At 43.5% G+C, this 25965-nt stretch overlaps 1 protein-coding gene, 1 long non-coding RNA gene and 1 pseudogene across 3 annotated transcripts in view; 2 read left to right on the plus strand and 1 right to left on the minus strand.

The window, feature by feature from the left end:
* Asic2 (acid sensing ion channel subunit 2) overlaps positions 1 to 25965 on the minus strand; it is a 1063476-nt gene that overhangs the window by 414474 nt on the left and 623037 nt on the right.
* On the plus strand, positions 5332 to 6156 carry LOC148003003 (large ribosomal subunit protein eL8 pseudogene; annotated as a pseudogene).
* LOC120095274 (uncharacterized) overlaps positions 7706 to 25965 on the plus strand; it is a 77966-nt gene continuing 59706 nt past the window's right edge. The window contains exon 1 of the long non-coding RNA XR_015631880.1: positions 7706 to 7839. This is a non-coding gene — a long non-coding RNA (uncharacterized LOC120095274). The remainder of the gene's footprint in view (positions 7840 to 25965) is intronic.

Below are 25965 nucleotides of genomic sequence, written 5' to 3' on the forward strand. Positions count from 1 at the left end.
GGAATTTCACCAGTTCTCCATTTAAAGAAAGACAGAGGCACTAGAGACTAAAGATTTCAAACCCACAGACACTCAATAAACTGGTTTCTGAGGTGTCTCCATGAACCCCCAAACTCAGCAAGACTGATAGGACTGACTAATCCCAAACATTCGCTCTCTGTTGTTTCCATATCCCGGTGAGTCAATGAAGTGTGAAGAAGTAAGGTTTCCAATGAGCTTTGGATAAAATGGCTCACAAGAAGCCAGGATATCTGTACTGGGAACGCAAAAGTCAACACTAGGATTTCTTGCATCACTAGTGAAGTCACAGCAACTCCCAGACACATGAAGCCTGCCAGACCTGGTCAGGGATGCCAACTGGCTAGCCAGGCATTTCCAATCCATGTCCACATATGATGTGAAACTGCTGGCTGTGTACTGTGTATCAAATTGATCAAAACAGGGATAACTGGATCAGAAAAGCAAGGAAACATAGATCTCTGAATGTATATTAGCAACTTTCTGGATTGCTGTGACGAAGTACCTCACAAAAGTAATATAGGAGGGAAAAAGATCATTGTGGCTCACAGTTGCAGAGGGTCACAGCCCATCAAGAAAATACATTTTAAGGAGTTTACAGAGAAAAGCATTAGTGTTTTTTTTTCCAGAGAAAGGATTTTCCTCTGTCGCCAAGTTTGCCCTCATTGCGAGCCTTCTGCCTCAGCCTCCTGACAGCTGGTGTTACAGAGGTGAGCCTCATCATCAGACTGAGAAGTACATTCTTAGGAGATTCACTGAGAACACTGAAGAATACATGAGTAGAATAGCCAAGGAGACAAGGATGTAAGTGACTGGTGGTCTTCCCTGTATGCTTGGTTTTATACAACTGCGGTCAAATGCAATTGAGAAAATAAGAGTACAGTGTACAGCAGCTATGCAGGCTAGAAATATAAATACAAGGGTCATGGAGACATTTGCAAGTTTTGTTCTATTCATTTCAAGAATCGTATTTATGGTAGTATCATGTGTGTTGTTTGTCTGAGGCCAAGGAGTAATAGGAGATCACAGAAATTATTACTCATAGGAATTTCCCAATCCAATCTTATCATCTCTAGGGTGCTCGAGGAACCAGGATGCACAGCTGCAAGGAAGGAGATTCAGATGTGATGTAATAGGCAAGGAGAGATGGAGGAACACAAAGTGAATTTGGGGGGGGGGAAGCAAGGGGTGGAGGGAAATGGAGAAGAATTTGGATCCCATAGTCCAAACTCTGGATTGGAGGCAGTGATGTCAGGGTAGTATCTGAATTTTCTAGACCTGCCAATTTAATAGCCTAGAAACAAAGGTAATCAGATAGTAGCAAACCCCAGCTCTCCAACTGTAGCCTTGGAAGGTCTCACCAGGAGGGCATAAAGCTTCTTAAGATGCAACTCACATTGGGCCGGGCCATATGCTAGCTATTTAAATGTCTAAGATAAGCTGTGGTCACTTGTAGCACTGACCAGCACAGAGATCGTGAAAGGCCATCAGAATTACAGTAAGGGTTGCAAGTGCCTATGGAGAGGCCGCTTCGTTGGCCAGAAATGAGTGCATTTGGGGTTTCGAAAGCAGTTAAAGTGGATTAAAATTGGATCTCATGCATTTCAATATGTGTTCATAATTATTTTTTTATGTTAATATATGTCATTTTTTCAAAATTTCATTTTTATCATTTTTTAATGATGCATACATGTATGGGTATATGCATATGAGTGCAGATGCTCACAGAGGCCAGAGGTGACCGAGTCCCTTAGAGCTTGAGTGACAGGTGATTATGAACTGCCTGGTGGGTGCTAAGAATGGAACTTAGTCCCTCTGAAGGAGCAGCATATTCCCTTAACTTCTGAGCCATCTCTGTAGCCATATAATTATACATACACATATTCAAATATGTATATCATTCATATGGTGCAGATATTTGCATAATTATATTATGTGCTTATATTTTATAAATCCATACTTAAAACATATGACTGCATATTTTACAAATGCAGGTATATTTAACAGCTTGGGGCAGTAATAGGGAGGCCATCATCCCCCTGAAGTCTGGAAAAGAAAATGAACAGACAATGCATTTATTCTGGGTGAATTCTAGGGGAAATGCTTCTTTATAGGAGCATTGCAACTTCTGCAAAGGACAAATAAATGATCAGTATAGGACATTGGTATTTATTTATAACATCTAACAAGTTCCTGAACTAAGGTAGTCAGCATCCATGCCCGTCATCACCATATTATGAGACTCGTGGTCTCCTTTGCGGTCTGGTCAAAGGGGCCAGCCTGGGTCTAGCAGACCTCTGGCCCAGATGCTTTGATCTACAGGAAGAATAGGGCAATGGAGAGAATGAGCTATACGATTTAGGGAGTGTATACAGCACTACATATAGCATAATTATTTTTATGCTTATATGTAAATGTATACGTGTATGTGTGTGTGTGTGTGTGTGAGTGTGTGTGTGTGTGTGTGTGTGTGTGTGTGTGTGTGTGTGGTGAGACCCAAAGAGGTAAAGAAGATTCTTAAATCTTTAGATAAATCCTAAAGAAGAAAAAGGGACTGACAGTAACCTGCAATGCCCTCAGTTGCACATCGACAGTTTCAAATGGTGAAGATAAACAATAACCTCGACAGATATGCACATGAGCACAACCGGAAGGAACACAAGTACTTTCTACCATGAAATGTCAGAGCAGGGTTATTCTGTGGAGGAAGAGGAGGCTGCAGTTGGATTGGGGAAAAGACTTCTTAGGTCAATGGTGAAGTTTGATTTCTTGAGTTGGGTGGTAAGGACAATGTTTTTCTTGAGTATTTTTTCCAGCTCGTCATTGGTTCTAGGCGACTTTATATTTTAAAATAGAAAGCTCCTATTTTTAACTTACAGGCAGTGCACATCTGTCAGACCACTTGATCGTGAGGACTTGAAGGTTTAAATTCTGCCTTGGAAGCTGGGTTTGGGATCTAACATGGACAGGAAACTGCATGTTCCCGCCAGCCTGTGGACTTGCAGATATTATCCAGTGAACAGGCTGGGTCATGAGGGTAAACTAGTGGCTTTTATTAGGCAGCCAAGAATGAGCTGGGCAATAAAATGTGACTTGGCCCAGAATGGAGGCCTTCCTGCGTTTGACATTTCTGCTTTATTCAAAGCAGAAGCTTCTCGGGGTCACACCAAGTCTCACAAAAATGTCAAACGAATGTATATTTATAATAGTGTCTCCATATTTTAGGCAAATTCTTCTCTAACTATACCCAACAAATTTCACAATAATTGTGGTATTTCCATCACACACGCACACACATACAGATTATTCATTTTAAAGAAGAGCTCAGCTTCACGGCTTCTTTAAATAGCAGTTAGCAGGGTATGGTGAGTATCTGTTTACTGAACTGTAATTGCTTCCTGGGGTGGAGGGAGTGTGGGCTGTCCAGCGATTACAGCCACGACTGTGCAAACAAGGCAGACTTACACAAAGAAGGCCCTGGTTGGGAGAGTCACAGTGTACTGAATAAAGGGAAGAGCCAAATCAATCATTTCCTTCTTCCCCCACACAGCTCCCAGCATTTCTTTCTCATAATCTTGAATCTCAACATAACAAGTGACAGGCTGAGTTAAGAAACCAGTTCCTTCAGAACTTCTGGATTGTTTCATTGAGCCCATCTGACCATGCAGGTGTGATGGTTAATGCTGACTAATTTAATCAGATGGAGAGGCATCCAGGTGTTTAGTGAGTGACACCTCTAAGTACGTCTGTGGGGGAAGTCTAGAAACATAAACGGAAATAAGTTTTCCTAAATGTGGGCAGGGGCAGTGGGTGGTGGGCGGTGACATACCCTAGGTTAGAGGCAAGGGTGGGGTGGGGGGAGCAGCTTATGCAAGCATTTTCTCTCTGAGCATCATGAGCCAAGCTGCTTTGTTCCCTTGTAGCCTTCTACTCTCATATTCTGACTTTTGGTGGCTCGGAAACAATGGAAGTGCCTGTGTAGGGTCTGAAGCCTTGGAAACTGTGGACCAAAACAGACCCTTCCTCCTTTAAATTCTTTCTAGCCAGTATTTGATTGTAACAAGAAAAAAAAATCTGCACAGCACACCCTATACTCATTTATTCAGATTTGTCATAAAAGCAGCTTTTGTCATATGTGGCCTCTTACCAACTGAATTTGTTTCCCTTGTTTCCTCTATGGCACAAATTTTGCTGAGAAGAGACTCTCTTTCATTGTAAAGACTTCAAGGAAGACTGCTAAATTGAGGCTTAGAAGATAAAGAGATAGATACATAGACCCGTCTATCAATCTACCCATCATCTATCATCTATCTATCTAATCTATAAGTATACAGATATCGCTATAGATATACCAAGAAAGCCAATCATTCATTTCCCCAGACTTCCTTGAGGCAAGAGACCTATGATCTAGGCCCAATCATCAGAGACACCTCATAGACACCTCAAAGAAATCAAGCTCCAAGTATTCCCTGCAGTGGTTCTGGCAGAGAGCAACACTATCCTGTTTGTAGGACAGCTGCAGCACTGATGAACAACATTCTGTGTTTTCAGGTTCAATGATAGTAGAAGCAGGCTTCTCTTGTAGCTAGTTGGAGGAAGCTATGCCATGAAAGAGAGTAATGCACTTATGCTTGCTTATTGCTCAAGATGGACCAGATAGTCTTCTCAACAACCTTTTAGTCATTCTCTTTCAACAAACACCATCTAGAGTCGGTCAGTCTGTTTGTCTGTCTATCTATCGATCGATCTATCTATCTATCTATCTATCTATCTATCATCTCTATCTTTGTGTGTCTCCTTGTCTCTGTTTCTCTCTCTTGTGTGTATATATGTGTGTATGCCTGCAAGTGACTTTAAATTTAGAAACCTGACTGATGACAGAAACTAAAGCAATATTAAGGCAAACCATATGGAACCAAAAGGCATAAGACTTCAAGGAATATTGCTAAATTGATTTTTATAAGATGAAGTGATGGATACATAGACAGACATTATCTATCTATCTATCTGTCTATCTATCTATCTATCTATCATCTATCTATCTATCTACTTATAGGTATATAGATGTAGACACAGATATAAATATATATACAAATGTGTGTGTGTGTGTGCGTGCGTGTGTATTTTACATGTGTGTAAATAGGTCCATCTAGGTCCACTCGGGAGGAGACTAGGCAGAGAGAGAGAGAGAAAAGGATGAGAGAAAGAAGAGAGGGTATAGAGTTGAAATAACATTGGTGAAGATCCATTAAAAATTCCAAGAAAAGGTTCTTGAGATCTCTGCGGCCGCTTACTTATCACCCACAATTCCCTCTTCTTTCTCTCTCCTCCAGCTGAGCAAGATGCCCAAAGGAAAGAAGGCCAAGGGGAAGAAGGTGGCCCCGGCCCCCACCGTGGTCAAGAAACAAGAGGCCAAAAAGGTGGCCAATCCTTTGTTTGAGAAAAGGCCTAAGAACTTCGGCATTGGGCAGGACATCCAGCCTAAAAGAGATCTCACGCGCTTCATCAAATGGCCCTGCTACATCAGGCTGCAGCGGCAAAGAGCTATCTTCTATAAGCGACTCAAAGTACCTCCTACCATCAACCAGTTCACCCAGGCCCTTGACAGGCTGACAGTGACTCAGCTGCTTAAGCTTGCCCACAAGTACAGGCCAGAGACAAAGCAGGAGAAGAAGCAGAGGCTGCTGGCCCGTGCTGAAAGCTGCTGGCAAAGGGGACGTCCCAACTAAGAGACCACCTGTCCTCCGAGCAGGGGTCAATACAGTCACCACCTCAGTGGAGAACAAGAAGGCTCAGCTGGTGGTGATTGCCCATGATATAGACCCCATTGAGCTGGTGGTTTCCCTGCCTGCCCTTTGTCGAAAGATGGGAGTGCCCTACTGCATCATCAAGGGAAAGGCCAGGCTGGGGCGCCTGGTCCACAGGAAGACGTGTACCACTGTTGCTTTCACACAGGTTAACTCGGAAGACAAGGGTGCTCTGGCTAAGCTGGTGGAAGCTACTAGGACCAATTATAATGACAGATATGACGAGATTCGCTGCCACTGGGGAGGTAACGTCCTGGGTCCTAAGTCTGTGGCTCGCATTGCCAAGCTGGAAAAGGCAAAGGCTAAAGAACTCGTCACTAAACTGGGTTAAATGTACACTTAAGTTTTCTGTACATAAATATAATTACAAAATTATCTTCCAAAAAATAAATTCCAAGAAAAGCCCAACAACATGCTGGGAGTGGGGCACTGAGTGTGCTAGGTGGGTGCAAGTGGGAATTACTGTTTGTAGCCCTCACCCCTTCAGCCCCACAAGTATGTAGAGTAAGTCAACTTTAGGTGGGTGGTTTGGGGGCCTGGTAAAATTAAGAAGCTACTGAATCTCACTTGTAGTCACATGAGGTCAAAAGAAGAACCAGAGAGAAATGAAGGGAATTGTAGTTTGGTGGGCATTTTATCATATGTGGGAAGGAGCTCTGAAGACTACTGTACGGGATCATGCAGTAGCCATACCACAGCTGGCCTCAGGACTCTCGAGAAAGACAGAGTAATGAACTCTAGAGATGGGAGAGTGGATGAGGGTCAAAAGTCAGAAGACATGACAAAGGCAGATGGCTAGAGGAAAAGCCGCCAAGAGCAGGGAACTGCATTTGGGCAGGCTTTCAACTTTATTTTTAAGTAGAGATTTTGGGGTGTCATTTACCGGCTGTGGAATTCACCCCCTCTAAGCATCAACTATGTTCAGTGTATAACTGTCCCCACTCTAGAACATTCCAATAGTCTCTTGAAGCCATTTACTGGTGTCCTGCATTTCTATCCCCAGACTAAGGTAAACGCTCATTTGTTTGTTGTCTCTATAAATTCACTTTCTCTGGAAATGGCATGCTAATGGAATCACATACTGTGTAGTATTTGGTTCTGGTTCCTCTCTATTATTCTCCTAGGATATAGCATGCACTAGTAATTTATTGTTTAATTTTTTATGCTGAATAGTGTGTGATGCTCATGCCTACAATATGTATACATGTGTGTACACCTGTAAACACTTGTGTATACACATGGATGCTAGTGGCTGATGTTGGACTATCTATCTATCTATCTATCTATCTATCTATCTATCTATCTATCTATCTATCTCTGTGTGTGTCTCCTTGTCTCTGTTTCTCTCTCTTGTGTGTACAAATGTGTGTAAGCCTGCAAGTGACTTTTAATTTAGAAAGTGGGTGTCTCCCTTCTGTCATTCTCTGCTTTATAACCTCAAGACAGGGATTTACATTTAATTTTGGACTTGCCATCTTTTGGCTAAACTGGCTGACCAGTAAGCCCTCATAATCCTCTTGTCTCTGCCCAGCTCTGGGGTTATGCCCGCAGCCATCATATCTTTTGTTTAAAAAAGAAAGTTCTGGAGATCTGGAATTAGGTCTTCATAAGTGTGAAGGTAGTATTTTACCCACCAAGTGTTCTCCCCCGCCTTGGGTTGTATTTCATTGGCTGTATATGCCTCATCTTGTTGTTCTATTGGCTAGTTAATGAGAACTTGGACTGCTCCTACAGTTTGACTGTTATGAATAATGCTGCAACAAACGTTTGCATACAAGCCTTTGTGTGGACATACTTTTGCATCTCTCTTGGCAAGAAACCTGGGAATCGCTGGGTCACATGCTAGCTCTGTTTAATTCTCTGCAGCTGCGCCAAGCTGTGTTCTAAAGTGGCTACTCTCCTTCCTCCCCACAGGCAGCAAAGAGGAATTCTAGTGACTTTGTGTTCCTACCAAATACCCTTGGCCTTTCTGAAGAGAGTCATCTTCATGGGAACATATTGACAACTCACTAAGGTATCAAAATAGACTTGGTTAAGGACTAACAGCATGGAAGGTGTTTTCGGGTACTTCTTAACCATTTTTGTTTCTTTTTCTAGCTTTGCTGAAATGTCTATTCTATTAATTTACTCATTTCAAAAAGTGGGTAATTTATTTTCTTAAAATTGATCTATAGTCCTCCACACTTGGATTTTAAGGTCTTTCTACTAGTTCATACTGGCACATCTTACGTTTGTATTCAAATGTTCTTCCTCCTTTGTCTATGATCTATCTTTTCTTTTCTTGTTTCTTCTTCCTTCCCTCCCTCCTTCCTTCCTCCCCTCCCTCTCTCCTTCCTTCCCTCCCTCCTTCCTTCCTTCTTGGCCTCTTTCCTTCTTTCATTGCACTTCCTTCTTCTCTCCACTCTTTTTCCTTAAGACAGAATCTCTCAATGTAACCCCGGGCTAGCTCTAAACCCACCAGCATCTGCCTCGATCTCTCAGAGGTTCTGGGATTACAGGTACACACCGACACCTGGCGCCTTCTTTTCACTTTATTGCTAGTGCCTTTGGAAGGCATTTAAAAATGTTCTGTAAAGAAATCCTTTATCTAGCACAAAGTCAGAAAGATTTTTGCAATTAACAAGATGTAGTAGAGTTATGGTAAGACATGAAATTCAATAGTTTAATTCCTTCCACTTTGAATTCCCCTTATCAAAGTAGTTTTTAGTACTTTAGATCATTTGACTGCATGTTTTATAGCTGGCTTCCTGTTTACTCTTTTATGCTTTTTGCTCTTGTGTCAGGTCTATGATCCACCCCAGGTTAACCTTGATGAGTGGACAGGACAGTGCAGTGACATACAACACCAAATGTGATGCCTTAGCTTTTGCTCTTGTTGCACTGGATGATCCCTCAAATAGCCCCAGCCCTTGCCCACTTTTGAGAAAACATAGAAATAGGATGGTCACTCTCATGTTCCCTCACCCTGCTCCTAGGAAGCAGGCTATGTATAGAATCGAACTCACCTCATCCCTGCCCCAGCAGAGCTCTGCTAATACCCAGAGGAAAAGCATACCCACAGCTCTGAAGACTTGGAGACACACAGAAGAACCACTAGACCTTGCTAAGTTCCCTCCTTTATTATTATCAAGCAGACATGTTTGACAGCTCTACTTCTGCATGGCTGTACACACTTTACTAAACCTAACTATGAAAGCAAAGCTGTCCTGTTCCTTTGGAATTGATTTCCTTTGGAAGATTGCTGTGTCACATAAAATTCACAGTAAGCAAATCTGAACACTTTCTCTTATTAATCTCCCATACATTCCTGAGCCATGAATCTAAAAGCAGATTAGAAAAGATACTTCCTTTCAGTCCCTAAGGTATATTTATATTCGATGCTCCCTGCAACATTTAAACAAATCACATTCACCCCCACTAAAGTGACTTGGTGCCTTTGACCAAAGCTATTTGATGGGACTGGGAGTGTTCCTCAAGAGCAGACTGCTTGCTTCTCCTGTGCAAGCCCTAGGTTTGGTCCCCAGAAGAGAACAACTCAATTTATTGACTACACATGAGGGGTTAGTTTTGTCTCCTCAGCTCAGTCTGTTGAACCATTCCTCTTACATCAGTACTACTCTGCCCACTCCCGTGAGTTCTGTAGTTTGTAAGTTTAATAGTTTAAATCCCCGAACTCTGTATTTATTTTGTTAAATTCATCTTGAATATTTTAGATTTCTATTGGAATGCATTACAGTCAGCCCCCAATTTCCTTCAAAAATCTGATATGATTTTTTTTTAAAAAACTGGGATTGAATTGACTCTCTAGGTCCAAACAGAGAAAATATTGAATCCACTACTGTAGTCCATGAACAACTGCCCTTTCATCGATCAGATGCTCCTTCATGGATCTCTCTCTCTCTGTGTCTGTCTGCCTGTCTCTGTCTTTCTTTTTCTATAGATCTCAGTGGTCAGCATTGTACCTCTTTCAAATTTATTCTTAGGCTTTATTTTTTGATTATTTTGTGTGCATGCCTACATGAATGTACCATGTGCATGCAGTGCCCACAGAGGCCAGAAGAAGACACCAGTCGCCTGAAACTGGCATCACTCACTATTTTGAGCCACAGTGTGCAACCTAGGAACCAAACCTCTGCAACAGGAACCACTGCTCTTTATGGTGAGCCACCTCTCCAGTCCATAAACCATAGGTTTTCACAAATGCCTTTTATCCACATGAAGATGTTCTCTCTTGTCATTTCTTAATCTTAAAATTTTCTCCATGAATGGTGTAGATTGTTATGGAATTGTTTTCCTATGCCCATTATAGATTTTGTTCTTTATTTTATTGGTATGGGCATGTGTGTCTTAATCTGTCTTGCATTCTTTTTTTTTTTTTTTTGGTTCTTTTTTTTCGGAGCTAGGGACCGAACCCAGGGCCTTGCGCTTCCTAGGTAAGCGCTCTACCACTGAGCTAAATCCCCAGCCCCTCTGTCTTGCATTCTTGGTACAGATCCAACTTCATTAAGGGGTAGGATTCTCCACCTACTGATGTTTTCAATTTGCTGGCATTTCAATAAATTTAACAGCAAAATTATTAAATGTAGTGAGTGGACCTTAGTTTTCCTGTCTTGTGATATCTTAATTTTGATGTTAAAATTATTACTAATCTCGATAAACATATGGGTTTGTTCACTTTTTCTTAATTTCTTGTTTATCTAAGAGAGATGTCAATTTTTCAAATGTAATAGAACTCATTGGTGAAATAATACTTATGCAAGCTTTGTGAGTGTGCATGTGTGTATGATTTTTAATTATTGATTCAAGTCTCTACATGGCAAGACCTTTCCCTTCCTTTGTGACTCTGTCCATCTATCTACATTTAACCTGTGGAATTGTCATCCTGCTGTGCAGTGGCTTATGCCTTTGCTTACTTTCTTAAAACAGCCTTGTGTTTATGCATTGGTTTATCCTCCCAAGGGTTCCTCCTCCCCTTCCAACTTATGGGTCATCCACAGCCTGGGCAGAGCCCATGCTTACACACTCTGTGGTGGTTAGCAGGTCTGTACCAGTTTCTATTTCCCCTGAGCCCTTCATGCTTCCTCTGACCCAGGGGCCTCCTGGTCCAGGAGAGCTGTGTAAAGAACTTACCAAGCTCTCTGGATAGTCTCTCATTTCCAGGCTAGCCTGATTATATGTCTGGCAGGTCCCCTGGTCTGTGGTGATTTCCCACATTCACTTCCGGATATGAGTCTTTATCTCTCACCTCTGACCATATCAGATTCCCACTGGCTGTAAAGTCTGTGTCTTGTGAAACCTGTGACAGTGGCTCCCTTTCCCTCTCCCTCTCCCTCTCCCTCCCCTTCCCTCCCCCTCCCCCTCCCCCTGCCATCCCTCTTCCACCTCTCTCTGTGTGTTTGTGTGTGAAGCATGTGAACTGTCAGGAAAGTGTCTTCATATTTGAATGATTTGAAAGAGCCAGGAGCTGACATGATGCCAGGATGGCGTGAATTTGGGAGCAGTGGAGAACTCAAGGCTTGCTGGAGACCAAGAAATGATAAAGAGGCAGAGCAGGACAGGGATACAACAATATATACCAGGACCGAATCTACTAGAAAAGAGAGAACACACAGGTCTACTTTTTCTTTGAATGGCACTTTTAACATTCACTGTCTCCATGAAACATCCCAGGATTTCTTTTGGTTGGAGTGGACAGGGTATGAGGGCAGCGTAGTGGTGGGCAGACTGGAGAACGAATGTGAATGCTTTGGCCATGTCATAGGGAAGGTAATGAGTCAGCAATCACACAGTACTAGGGAATTGGAGTGACCTGGGTGTGCCCCTTGCCCAGGAAGCAACCTCTCAGCTCCCTCCACCCAGATTGGCCCTTAGCTCAGATGCTGGTTTGATAGAAAGACGCTATCCTAAGCTTTTAAATCTGGAATTGTCGAGCTGCAGCATGCGGGCTACCTCTAGCTCATTTATTCTGGTTAAACTGGCACTCAGCCATACCCATTTGTCTACACATCCATGCTGTCACCATGCTGCAAGGACTGAGCTGCGTAGGTGTGAAAGAGACACATGGCTTTCAAAATCTAAAAGGTTTACTATCTAGTCCTTTATAAAAAAAAGTTTCTATGGGTCCTGCACCTCATCTGGGCAACACATAGAGCTGTCCCTGATGGCAAAGATGTTTCCTGACTACACTGGAGCCAGCCTCAAGTCTTGGCTTGACAGCACTGTGGAACTGGCCCTGGAGGTATCGGGGTGGATGAGCAGGCCCTGAGGTCATGACAGCAGAGGAGCTGACCCTGTCTTCTGCCAGTGGCGGCACTGGGTGACCTAGCCCAAGCAGTTCTGAAGAACTTCTAGGGCTTTGAGTTGGCTCACCCCCAAAACCTACACCATCTGTGAACTGTTGGGGCACGTGAAAGGACCAGTACTGCCTATCCAAAACTGCAGGATCCCCACGACACAGGACAACAACAAAATAACTCGGAGGAGTTCCGATGGGGATCCGATATTGATAGTGTCACAAAGGCCTTGAACTACACTGCATTGTAACTCATTGCAATGAACATTTGCAAGTAGAGATGTGTGGACAGAAGGGTACACTGTGGGACACACTGTGACACACTACAGCTTCCACAATGGGATGTTTTCTATGCTTTGTTTATTTTTGTTCATTTGTTTGTGTTTTTTATTTTTTTGGCAGGAGGTTGCAAGGGTGGTGGGTGGATATGAGGGAACAGGGAGATGAGAGGAACTGAGTATAGGATGTGAAACTCACAAAGGATCAATACAAAGGTTTTTGTAAAAAGTTGAACTCTTGTCTTGTTTCCAAACTCCAGTTTCACATTGGAAAGACAATGAAGAAAACTTTTGCTGAACACTAATATGGATAGAGAATCATATTTAAAGTAAGAACATATGAGACTGGGTGATGACTTCAGTCCGTGAAGTGTGTGTGTGTGATGCACTATGAGGTCCTGAATTTGAATGATAGACCCCACCTAAAAAGCTGAGTAAGGTGATGTGTTCTTGTAATCCTACCACTCCAGAGGCAGAGACAGGAGGATCCCCTGGAGCATGTGGGCCCGCTAGCCTGGCTGAATCCTCCTGTCCCAGGTTCTACTGAGAGGCTCTGTGGATGTGAGCTCAAAATTGGGCTCACTACACACCATCAGTGGCACAGGACGCAGGAGGTAAGCATCTTCTGGACACAGGTCCACTGTAAAACAGAAATTGGATGACATATTCTGCCACTTGGGGTTATTGGTCAAAGAGAACTTTGGAATTTGAAATCATGGTAGGAGCTATAAAACAACACACAAACACTGCTCACGTGGATGCTTTTGGATTTCTCCCTCTGACCTTCTGAATGACCTGTGTGGTCCTATTCTGTGGACTGAGTGTTTCTCTGTATACCTCTTATGTGACTGAGTGTGTGATGTACTGATGTGTATGTCTCTCTCTCTCTCTCTCTCTCTCTCTCTCTCTCTCTCTCTCTCTCTCTCTCTCTGTGTGTGTGTGTGTGTGTGTGTGTGTGTGTGTCTGTCTGTCTGTCTATAAGCCAAAGATCAATCCAATCTCAGGACCCAGTTCAGTATTTCTCACTGGCCTGGAACTCACCAAGCAGGCTAGACTGACTAATGTTCTTGGAACCTGCCTGTTTCTGCCTCTTCAGTGCCAGGATTGCAAGCATTCCATCATGCCTAGCTTCTCATATGAGTACTAGTGATTGAAATCCTATCTTTAGGCTTGCCCAGCTTTACCAACTGAGCCATCTCCTCCTCATCCCCACATGGCTAATTTCCAACGATGAAATCTCAGGCCTTGGAGAAAGCCTCTGGACCCTGAAGACAGTAATTATCTCTGTGAACCCTCCATTGTATTGCTGAGGAGATCTGCAATCTTCCAGTAAGCCATCTCAATGAGGGAGCATACGGGCTCCAGCAGGAGGACAAGAGGTCATGTCTTCTCCCTGACCTTAATGCATGCGGTTGTGTCACCTACACATTGAGCTGTAACCTCTCCCGTTTCTCTGCCTGCCCTGGTGAGTGCAGGAGCCGCGTACTCATGATGGCATGTAATTGCCCACAGTTGAATGCAGCAAGTGTGGACTGCTGAGCATATGATGGAATGGATTCAGAAAGGTTAAAGCTAAATGCATCTGGAGAAAAGCAGAGTCCCTGGGCTATCCCTGGTGACAGATTTGTCCTAGGGGGAGGGGGCAGCCATTAACCAAAGCCTGTCAGAGCGGGAGTACTCAGCCATGTAACTATTTGTAGAAATACAACCAGAAATGGAGGAGTTGGAAGATCAGTTAGAGGCAGGAGCGAGGGGTCAGCTATTAGTGGGGCCAGGCAGCAGGGAGAGGAGAAATGGCCAAGGGTGGACCTTTCAGAGGCAGGACTGGATATCTGCCTGCTATCAACTCCTTTCTTTTCAGCGGAAAACTTACTATGCCTACTTTTAAGAGGAGAAATGAAGAAGTCAAGAGATTGGCTATTGAAAGCATAATTGAGATATTTTGGAAAATTGAAAGACTGTGATTCCTGCCAAGTGTAGAATTGGGAGTTGTGTTACTGTGGCGAGACCAGGCTCTGTCCTGTGGGACTCTTGCTTCCTGCTTCTCTTTGGGTTTAGTTTATGCTTATTTATCGCCGCTGGGGACATGTTCGGTTAATGAGGCTTTGAAAAGGGTTCTGGTAATTCCGGAGTTCCCACATCTTCCGCTCTAGTTTGCTTCCTATAGCAGCGATAACACCATGACCAAGACAGACTGTCTTAGTTACTTTTCTATCATGACAAAATGACACCATACCAAGGCAATTTAGGAAAGAAAGCAAACTATTTGGGGGTTCACCTCACAGTTTCAGAGGGTGAGTCCATGACCATCATGGCAGGGAGTGTGGCAGCAGCCAGACACGTGTGCAGCTGGAGAGTTATCTGAGAGCTGAGCTTACATTTCATTAGATTAGCACATAGAGATAATGGGGGCAGAGAGAGAGGTGGGGAGGGGCAGTGGGAGGGGGAGGGGGAGGGAGAGGGAGAGGGAGAGGAGACTGGGCCTGTAATAGGCTTTTGAAACCTCAAAGCCTAACCCCAGGGGCACACTTCCTCCAACAAGATCACACCTCCTAATCCTTCTTAAGCAGTTCCATACATAAGGACTAAATATTCAAATATATGAAGCTGTGGGAGCCATTCTCATGCAAACAACAACCTAGGGAAGAGAGAGTTGGTTTGGCTTACACATCTCAGTCACAGTCTATCAACTGGGAAGTCAGATCAGGAACCCGGAGGCAGGAGCTGAGGCAGAGGTCATGGAAGAGTGACGCTTACTGGGTTGCTCCTTGTGGAGAGCTCAACCTGCTTCCTTACACACCCATGACCATAAGCATTAGTGTCACCACTCACAATGGGCTGCCTCTCCCATATCAATCATTAATCACAAAAACTCCCCCCACCACAGGCTTGTCTACAGGACAAACTGATGGAGACACTTTGTCTTTGAGATTTCCCCCTCCCCAGATGCCCCTTCTCTTGTATCAAGTTGGTGAAAACCTAGGAAGCACGTCCTCTCTCTCCCTGGAATTCCCTGGAGGAATTTCTTTCCTCCATCTTATAACATCTTGGGAGGACTTTAATTGGCCAGTTCAGATCAGATGACTGTTGGTTTGGTCACACAGAAGAAAATCCCAGTCTCAGTGGTAAAATGAGATGCTGAGGAAGTAACAGTTCCAAGAAGGATTTATGTGCTGTAGTCCCTGATGATGGATGTTTTCTTTGTTGAGCAAGTGTGTATGAGTGTGTACATGTGTGTATGTGTGTATACCTGTGTGTTTGTGCGTGTACATGTGTGCATATTTATGTATACATGTGTGTATATATATCTTTGTGTGCATATGCACATGTGTGTATATATGTGAATATATGTCTATATATGTATGTACGTGTATATGTGTGTTTATGTATGTATATGTATGTGTACATCTGGCTATATGTGTGTGTTTATGTATGTATGTGTGTATGTGTTGTGTGTTTGTACAGTTCAGTTTTTTTGTTAGTGAGTCTGTTTCTTTTTTTTTTTTTAAAGATTTATTTATTTATTTTATGTACAGCATTCTGCCTGCATATGTGACTGCAGGCCAGAAGAGGGCACCAGATCTCATTACAGATGGTTGTGAGCCACCATGTGGTTGCTGGGAATTGAACTCATGACCTCGGGAAGAGCAGTCGGTGCTCTTAACCGCTGAGCCATCTCCCCAGCCCAGTGAGTCTGTTTCTAATCAGACAGTTCACCACTGTGCTTTTTAGCCTATGAGTGGAAGAGTCTGATGAAATGACAAGGCCTTACCAGTTTTGCACAAGGTGGCTCTTGCGTTAATGTCATCAGCACAGCTTCCAAATAGCCCCCCCTGGGACTGGTCTGTTAACTTTTGCCTCCTGCTTATGCCTCCTTTCCCTGCTGGAGACCAAAGTCTTCTTTTCCTCTACTTCGCTGTCAGAGTGTGTGTTTGGGGGTGGGGGTGAGGCATGTCTTAGAGTGTACTTGTGAGTAAAGGAGAGCCTGTGCCTGTGGGTGTGGAGGGTGACAGTGGCAGTTTCTTTGTTGCAAAGCAGTGTTCAGGAGATGAAGAAAGCTGTTGGCTGTTAAACCCAGGCATGCTGAGTGCTTGTGATGCCAGTTCTCTGGAGGCTGGGGCAAGAGAACAGAGAGTTCAAAGCCAGCTTGTGCTACAAGGAGAGCCAGACAGTCTAGTCTACATAGCAAGACCCTGCTCTCTATCCCCATCAGTCCCCAAACCCAAGAATAGAATTCAAAAGGCTGAGTTGACCTTCTGAGTCTGTGCTCTTACTTTCCCACAATTTCTCATGTTCCAAAGAGTTTTCTAAGGGAGAACAAGAGCAATGGAGTCCAGGGTCAGGAGGCCCTTGGGATAAGCACAGTTTTACAAAAGAGGTGGGAAGTCCATGCAACATCCGAAGCAATAAGTTTCTCAGAGGAATAGCAAGCAACATGGAAATCCACATGAAACACTGGAGGCTGCAGTTTTCAGGCTGAGAGGTAGCTTAGCAGGTACAGGAGCTTGCTTCAAGAGTGATGACCTGAGTTCCATCTCTGGAAGCCACAGGCTAGGACAGAACCAACTACTGAAGGCTGATCCTCCACACGCACACCATGACCTATGGCTGACACATACACATACAAATGAATGAATGGATGAATAACTTAATTCATAATAAATTTAAATTTAACCTATGAGGCAATCATAGGATAGGGATGGTTTATTTAAAAAAAAAACCAGTGTGGTTGAGGTGTAAGTGATTCATAATAAATCATACATATTTAAAGTGCAACTCAACGTGTTTGGACTTGTGGGTGTCCCGTGAGACCATCACCACAATCAAAGCAGCATCCATCAACCCTTTGGGTTGCTTTTGTCCTTTGCTCCTTTGCAATTCATCTCTTTCTGTCACTGTGCATTAATCTGCAGGTTTCAGAATTGCGAACGAGCACTGCCCTGAGTCACGCAGCATCTGCTTTCCTCGGTCTGGCTTCTTTCATGTGGGTAATTATTTTTGAGATTCATTTACACTGTTACCTGTTTCCGTAGCTCAGTCTTGAGTTGCTTTTATTTTTCTTCAATGGATGCAGCATGCTTTGTTTATCCATTTACCCACTGATGGACACTTGATCTGTTTCTCATTGTTGACTAGTACTGATAAATCTGCCTGGAGCCTTCACAAACAAGTGTTCATATGCTGAAATGTACAACCTAAAACATGGCTTCTTTCTTTGGGTGACATTATCTACTTGTCCACAATCTCTACTTATCAAGCTAAGCATAGGCATCTAGTCTTCAGCGGTGGCTTTGTAAGAAAGAAGACGACAAAAAGGGGGTGATGTGGCTTGGGCCATGTTTACTATCCACTGTGCTGGTCCATTTGGTGGACAGCAGCAGAGTGACCAGTGGCCTTCATAGAATCGGAAGTGGTCCAGAGAAGCATGAAGGTCTTACTGAGACCAAGCTCAACACATAGAAGCTTTTTGCTCAGAGATTCTCAATGGTGAGGGCTAAGGTTTTAGATACATGTAACAGACACCAGCTCCACTGTTGACACTGAGAGCTCTAAATTCCCATCTGTGTTCTCTCAATTGATTTGCTAGTAAGTTCTAAGTGCTGTTTTGATCCTTGGGGTTTGGAAAAGGACATTAGTTTGTTACTATTTAAAATCTAGGTTAAACATTAACATAATAATTTTATCAATCCTTTTCTGAATCTATACCAAAACATTTTCTACTATGTAGTTTATAAACATTAAAAATGAGACCATCTGTCCTTGTTTTATTTCTCTTTCTGTGATAAAATACCCTTACAAAAAATCAATTTAGGGAGAGGGGGTTTGTTTTAGTTCACAATTCCAGGTTACAGTCCATCACTAAGGCAAAGACACATTGGCAGAAACTTGAGACAAGTGGTCTCACCATTTCTACAGACGGGAACAGAGAGCATTGAATGCATGCATGCTTCTTACTCAGCTCCTTTCTCTACCCTTGTATTCTCTACTATCCCCCGTATAAGGCATGGTGCTGCCCAGAGTGGGTTGGGGCTTCCTTCCCCACCACTTAACATGCGATCAAAACAATCCCCCTCAGACATATCCAGGGCTAACCTAATCCAGGCAATCCCTTATTGAGACTCTCTTCCGGGTCATTCTAGACTGTGTCAAATTGAGGGCTGAAACTAACTAGTATATCATTATAAGATATTCATAGTTTTAAAACAAGTTTTGTCAAACTCTAACTGCTTTGGACACTGGGAATTCCAAGATCAAGCCTTCTAGCAAATCCTACATCTGGTGAGGTTTGATCCTTACCTCCAAGATGACTCATATGTGGCTAAAATTTCACATGGCTAAAAAAGCAGAAAGTCAAAATGAGGCTATTGTACTCCCTTCTAACTCTTTTAAAAAACCCATTTAATCCTATTTATGAGTGCAGTGTGCTCAAGACTTCGTCACTTTCTAAAGGCCTTGCCTCATTCTTCTATTTAATTGGGTATATATTTCAGAGAGAAATGTCCCTTTAAACAATAACAATACTATATGCAGATCTTACTTGAGTCTGAGCTCTCTCCAGCTGACTTTGTGACTCAGGAGCCCTCCCTAGGGAAAACATGTTTGTTGTGATTTCTCTTATAGGACAAGCATTATCTCTTCTTTCAAATGGTTTATTAGCACCCCTGCGAAGAGCCTCTTTATAGGTTGCTGACTTATGCCCTTGAGTTTCCTTTGTCAGATCCCCCACTCCCAGTGGCTAAAGAACACAAGCCAATGGGGTTCCATTTGCATCTCGCAATCACCTGAGTATCTGGCAATAGCCTAGTAACTAATTACTGTGTCTATCCCTCCTCTAGCTACTTAGGAGTCTGCAGCAAGCTCAGCTTTTGTACAATTCTTTATCACAGACTGTCAGAATTGCAAGGGGCTTTAGAGGCCATGCTTACCAACTGTGTCGTCTTTAAGACACAGCTTAGAGAAGTGAAATGCCCCCACCATGAGCCCCAGATCCTGATGGAGGTAGAGTTGCTTTAAGAAAAACTGAATGAGGACCTTGGCCCTTCAGACTGCCTCCCATTTGTGCCGCCCTCCATCCCTACTCCTCCCAACCCTCAGCTCTCATTTTCTGCACTTAATATGTTTTCCTGAATTGATTTTCCCCCCTCTGTCTCATCCATTACATTCAAGGTTATTTTTGGTGCTCTTCTCTGTCTCTTTCATTTTGCAGACTGATCTCCTAAGCTTTGCTGAGGTTGGCGGCATTTTCTACCCCAGGGTCTTTGGCTTCATTAGTGTTTTGTTTCCTGGGACTTTACTGTCTTCCTAAGGTCTATAAAACTAACTAGCCTTTAAGACCTCTTAGCCCCACTTTCCTCCCCCAGCCCCGCCCAAGCCTCCCCTCCCTGAACCAAGATGCTGATATTTCCCATCATGCACTACCCCAATCTACTTCTGTGTATTCTTAGACACCTTAGCTCCACCTCCTCTCACGCCCCAGTCCCAAGGTGCTGCCATTTCCCGTCATGCACTAACCCCAAGTCACTGCTCCTCATGATAATCTTCAGAGTACATCCTTCTACGTGATTCAGCACTGCACCAGCCACGGGTAGTGGCTGTGGATACGTCTTCCTGATGCTGTTTATTTTCTCTCCTGTCTTTTCATCGTGTGGAGATGTGACTATTTGTAATGGTTCCCCTTTGCTCTGCTATGTGGGTGGTGGGGTGTCTCCCAGGTTCGAGGTAGATGATTGGTGCTAGAGTAAAGGGGGCTGGTGAGTTAGAATAAAGCTAGAAACGTAACTGCCCTGAGCATGGCTAGGGCTTCTAATGTCCCAGGCATTTGGATGACTTTAGAAAAAGTCAGAAAGTCTAGCTGTGGCACTGAATGTCTGTGTTGTAGGAAGCCTGAGTTGCCTCAACTGTAATGTGGGAATGCTAGCCAACAGCTTCCAGATCTTAAAGAATGACTAAACATAAAGACTCTTAGAGCCCTATAGGCATAGCTGACCTTCTCCCCTGTAGTCAAAAGAGGACACACTCAAATCTGGAGCTCCAGTACAAATGTGTACTCCAGCTCTAGTTCACAGACTTCCTGCAGCTTTGTTCTGCTTTTCTGTAAGAAAGGAACAATGGAACAATAGAACAATGGAACAATGTCTATTTTATAAAAGGCTATGAGAATTACACATAAAGTATTCAACACTGGCCCTGGCACTAAGGCAGTGCTCAACAAATGCTGGCGATTTTATTATCTATAGGGATTTTCTTTTCTTTTTAGATATGCTTGTATGTGAAGGTCCGTGTGTGTATATGTGTACATGAGTGCAGGTCCCTTCAGAGGCTAAAAGTGTCAAATGCCCAGGAACTGGAGTTGCTGGCAGTTGTGAGCTCTCCAATGTGGGTGCTGGGAACTGAGCTCTAGTCCTTTCCAAGTACTCTTCCGCACTGATGACTTTCTTGCCCCCAGCATTGTCTTTTTTTTTTTTTGGTTCTTTTTTTCGGAGCTGGGGACCGAACCCAGGGCCTTGCGCTTCCTAGGCAAGCGCTCTACCACTGAGCCAAATCCCCAGCCCCCAGCATTGTCTTTTGTAAAGTGTTCCACAATGTTACAGTCACTGCCTTTGAATTCCCTCCCAAATAAAGCATGTGCACATCCTGAGGACTGTGTAAGCGTAGAGCTTATAACTTGAAGTATTTGTTAAATATTTTACGCAGACAGTATCCTTATCAATGTTTTCACATCTACTAATGTGTACAATCTACAGTTTAAAAATACTCAACTCTATGGAACCCAAGGCTCCTTTGGGTGGCAACGTCTAGGCAAATCGTTTTAAAACAATTTATCACCAGGGCCCAAATAATAAAAGATTTCCAGTGGACAGTTGCTTGAGCAATCCAATTCTATACTCACTTATTAATCACTTCTTAAAGCCCAGGCATGAAGATGAATGAGGCCAAGTTCCTGCACTCCTGGAAGTCACAACAGAAAAGTCACGGCCATCAATACAGTGACGGTGGAGATGACAGTGCTGGATTTGGTGGCAGTGGCCGTGGAGTTGTCACAATACTCATGGCTAAGATGCTATCTTCCAACCCTTCCATCTCGGGATGGGTTTAAAAAAGATGAATAAGGGGTTCACACCACTGGATGTGATACCAAGGCCAGAATGTTCTTGTATCACTGGAATGTAGATGCCACCTAAGATTCATGTGCATCATCTTATCTAATTCCCTAAGAAATTCTTGGAGATCTGTACTGTCCTTCTTTTGTAAGTATAGACAAGGAAGCTAAGCACATTGAGAAACATCCTCAGGGACACACAACAGAATCTCACTAATGCTTTTTCCCATTCTCTCCAGCGCTGGGATTGCTGCTGCCAGACAATTCCCTGGTGAGAGGGCAGATTCTTCAACTCAAGTCTGTGTCAAAGACCTTGTATCTGACCACTGTAGGGAACTGCCCTTCCATTTCTGATTACTTTGAGGGTAAATGTCAGACAAATGCTGGGCAAAGGGATCAAGCCATGGGGGAAGGGAGGACTCATCTTGATATAGAACTGGGTGATTATTGAAGTCTTTACTTCTGAGGCATCTTTGGGCTTTTGTAAAAACGTTGCTATTTTGTGTGTGGGCATTTTTGGCTGCATGTTATCTCTGTGTACCACATGCTTGCTTGGAGCTTATAGAATCCAGAAGCAGGTAAACATTCCCCTGGAATTGGAGCCCCTGTGTCGGTGCTGGGACTCAAACACAGACCCCTAGAAGAGCAGACATTGCTTTTAACCTCTGAGACATCTCTTTTATCTTCTGTGGCTGGGTTTTAAAAAACAGGTGGGGACTTAAAATCAGGCAACAGAGAGGGGCAAGTTTCAGCTGGAAAGAACAGCTTAGAGAATACAAAGAGAATATAAATGTTTTTGGTATCACCAGAGAACAGGACAATGGTGGTGTAGGAGAGAGGTTCTTGGTGGGAGCCTCAGAGTTGAGAGGAGTCACTTGGGGTCTCCCTAAGTTTAGTTCCATTGCAGCACGAGGGCACAGAGGCTGTGTGAAACTATCTTCAATTCAACAGTTGAAGAAATAAATGTCTTCTAGATTTACCAGAATAAGAGAGCATGCTTTCTGCTTTGACTTTTGGAGCTTCTGCAGTCATGTTTGGTCAGGAACCAGGGAACCCAGTCTTACTGACAGGTCACAAACTGGGCTCTGCAGCTGATCCCAAGCCCATCTCTTCTTTTGCTGTGAGACTTTGGCAATGCAAGTTAACTTCTCTGAGCCTCAGATGACTCTCCCCACACATGGAATTGTCAGAAATCTCAAATCAGGAGCTGGGGAGATGGAGTTCCAAGCCAATGAGAGACCCTGCCTCAAAATAATATTGAAGGAATCTGGAATAGCTTAGTGTGTTTCAGCATTTAGAACAGCTCCTGGGACCCAGCAAGCTCCAGCAAACAGTGAGCTATTGGTCATGATTCAATTACAGATTGGTTACAGTACTTGCCTATCTGAGCTTCAAGATCCATGAAGAGAGTGTTGAATAAAAGCTGTGGTCCCTCCCAGGAGAAGATGTTGCTTTTGAAAATGGCTTCTTTGGTAAAGATATTTAAGAAATAACACATTTCCATTCCCAAAAAAGTGAACAATGAGACTCAATTGGGGGTTCTTGAGGATTCTACCTACTTGGCTCAATGATACTGTCTTAAGTGGGTTGGTTCCAGCCTTGGACAGCTTCCATGGTGCCAGTATATTAACTGGCATTTTTAAAGTGGTTAACTCAAACAGTCCTATGTTCAGTGTTCACACTGTCTTGGCTTTTTGTCTGTGTGGGAGTTATCTAGCATCCCTGGGACTACCTCACTCAAATATTCTGATCATTCCATGTTTTTGCAGTACTAAGTCTGTTGCCTGCTTGGCTGGTTGAGGGCATGGACAGCTAGCAACTCATTGCCTGCTACCTGTCCATGCCCCAGCTACTCCGTACCCTCGATCACTATCTGCTGTGTTGGTGAGGCAGTTCCCCTTGTGTTCCTTCCTGAGGCTGATTTCACCACTAAAAAGCCATCTCCAATGAGACACAAGCCGGATCAGTGTGTCTAATCCATCTCATGGATATTTAGCTCATTAAACAGCAATAGATTCACACAGAAAAATGAAACTGTGCCCATCATTAGCGCTAAATATGTTTCCTTTCTTTGTCTTAGCTTTATCTTCGAAAGGGAAATGTGAACAGCTCTGCATAATGAAAGGCTCGTCGAGGGAAAGGGGGCGAGTAAGAAACGGAAAGCAACGAGGCAAAGAGATAAAGGGAGACTGGCTCCAGCAATATCCTTCCTTGCAGGAAGTGAGCCCCACTGAATCCATATTTCTACATAATAAGCTGTTTGGTGGAGGCTCCGGTGTCTCTTTATCAGCACAGAAAAGAGTCACAAGCTGACTGTGCCCCTGGAAGAAGGTCCCTGTGCCTGCCAGTCACAGAGGCAACTGATCACCACCTGGGTCCCTCTAGATGGTGTCCTTTGTTCTTTCAGCTTAAGCTGAGGCTACCATGTGATCTGGTTGCTGGAAAATGACATGGTTTGGTGAATGGCTCTCTTTTTTAGGGAGAGAAATATGTTAGGTGGCACCAAGCTCATGTAGTCCTTGGCTTGTAGTTAGATTCTTCGATACCCAACAAATCTTCTGGGGTCTGTAACGTGGTTCAACTAAATCTCAGATCAGGCTGGGGAGATGGATAAAGTGCTTGTCATGCAATCATAAGGCTTGCAATTCGGATCCTCAGAACTCCTTTCAAAGTCAGGCCAACATAGCGACAGCTTAAAATCCCAGCCCTCAGCAGGCACAGACGAGGACCCCCTAGGGCAAGATGGCTAGCTAGACTGGTTGGAATCAGCAGGCTCCAGATTCAGTAAGAGATGCTACCTCAATAGATGAAGGGGGTACTATGGAGAAAGACATTCACAGACAAGTTGGGACCTCTTTACATATGTATGTGTATGAGCACATGAGCCACATTTATGAACATGCACATACACATGCAATACACTTATAAACATGTAATAAATAAAAAAGTCCAGACTTTTCACCATATTTCATGATTTCCTTCACACATGTGTGTTTGGGAGTTTACTAAATTGCAAACCATAGTCTTCCTTTCCTTGGTGTCGTAGTTCCAGTTTTGTTACTGTGAAAAGATACCAGGACCAAGGCAACTCTTATAAAGGAAAGCATTTAATTGGAGGCTGGCTTACAGTTTCAGAGGTTTAGTTCCATTATTATCAAAGTAAGTTGCATGGCTGCATCCAGGCAGGCATGGTGCTGGAGAAGGAGCTGAGAGGTCTACATCTTGATGCAAAAGTAGAGTGAGATTGTAGTGTACCATACTGAGCATAGCTGGAGCATACATGACCTCAAAGCTGGCCTCCAGTAACATACTTCCTCCAAAAGGCCACACCTCCTAATATTGCCATTTCCAGGGCCAAGCAAGCATTCATACATCTATGAGGACCATATCTATTCAAACCACTACACTTGCCGACCACACATGTGTTCTTCCTTATTCTGATTTCAATGATCAGATTTGATTAAAGAGCCCAACTCTTTCTAGAAGTAGTCTTGGGTTATTAGCCAGTCTTAACTCTGTGGATGGGTTGTGCTGGGGTATCCGACCAGTATGTCCTATCACTGCATATGTGACATGATTTGGGTAAATGATATAAGAGGTGTCCATTGGGGTTGGGGTCCAATGGGTGATGGACCATTTAAGGAGGGATCAGGGTGAAAGGAAAGCCTTCTTCCTTATCCAGGAGGTGGGAGTTGCTGATGTCCTCTTGTACCATTGTGAGGGAGGATGGTATTGACATTCAAAGGAGGACAAAAATCAGAGAGGGATCAGGGCTTGGTTCTATGTTACCTGCTTTGCTCATTACTGTGGCAAAATACCTGAGGAAAAAATATGAGGAAGGAATGGTTCATTTGGTTCATAGTTTGAAAGTGCAGACCATTGTGATGGGGAAGTTGTGGCAATGGGATCATTAGAAAGCTGGTCTCATTGCAGCTGTATGCAAGACAGAGATCGATAGATGATAGATATATAGATGTAAAGATAGATAGAGCTAGAGACAAAGACACAGAGAGAGAGATAGAGACAGATGAGCTGCTGTTTAACCTGGCTTGCTTTCTACTTTTTATTAAGTCTGGAACCCCAGTCCATAGTGTAGAGCCTCCCATGCTCAAAATGGGTTCTTCCTCAGTTAAGCCTTTCTGGAAGCACTCTCATAGATACACCCACAGAGCATGTCTCCATGGTGATTCTACGTCTCACTAAGTTGACAATGATGATGAACCACTGTAGGTCCTGGTAACAGCCTTACTCTCTAGGAAAAGATACATGTGAATAGAACCCCTTCTGGATTTTTCAGTGATACAAACCAATTCAGTGATTTTCCTCTAAATTGCAAAGAGTCATTTTGGAATAGATAATCCTATCAGGCATAGAAGTGTGAAAGCCAAAGTCAAGGGGCCGTTCTTCTACTCTCAGTGAACTCTGCTTCTCTCTGCTCCACAATTACAGATTCTATGAGAACCAATGTCT

This window comes from Rattus norvegicus, chromosome 10 (assembly GCF_021556685.1).
Source record: "Rattus norvegicus strain SHRSP/BbbUtx chromosome 10, alternate assembly SHRSP_T2T, whole genome shotgun sequence".
NCBI classification, from domain to species: Eukaryota; Metazoa; Chordata; class Mammalia; order Rodentia; family Muridae; genus Rattus; species Rattus norvegicus.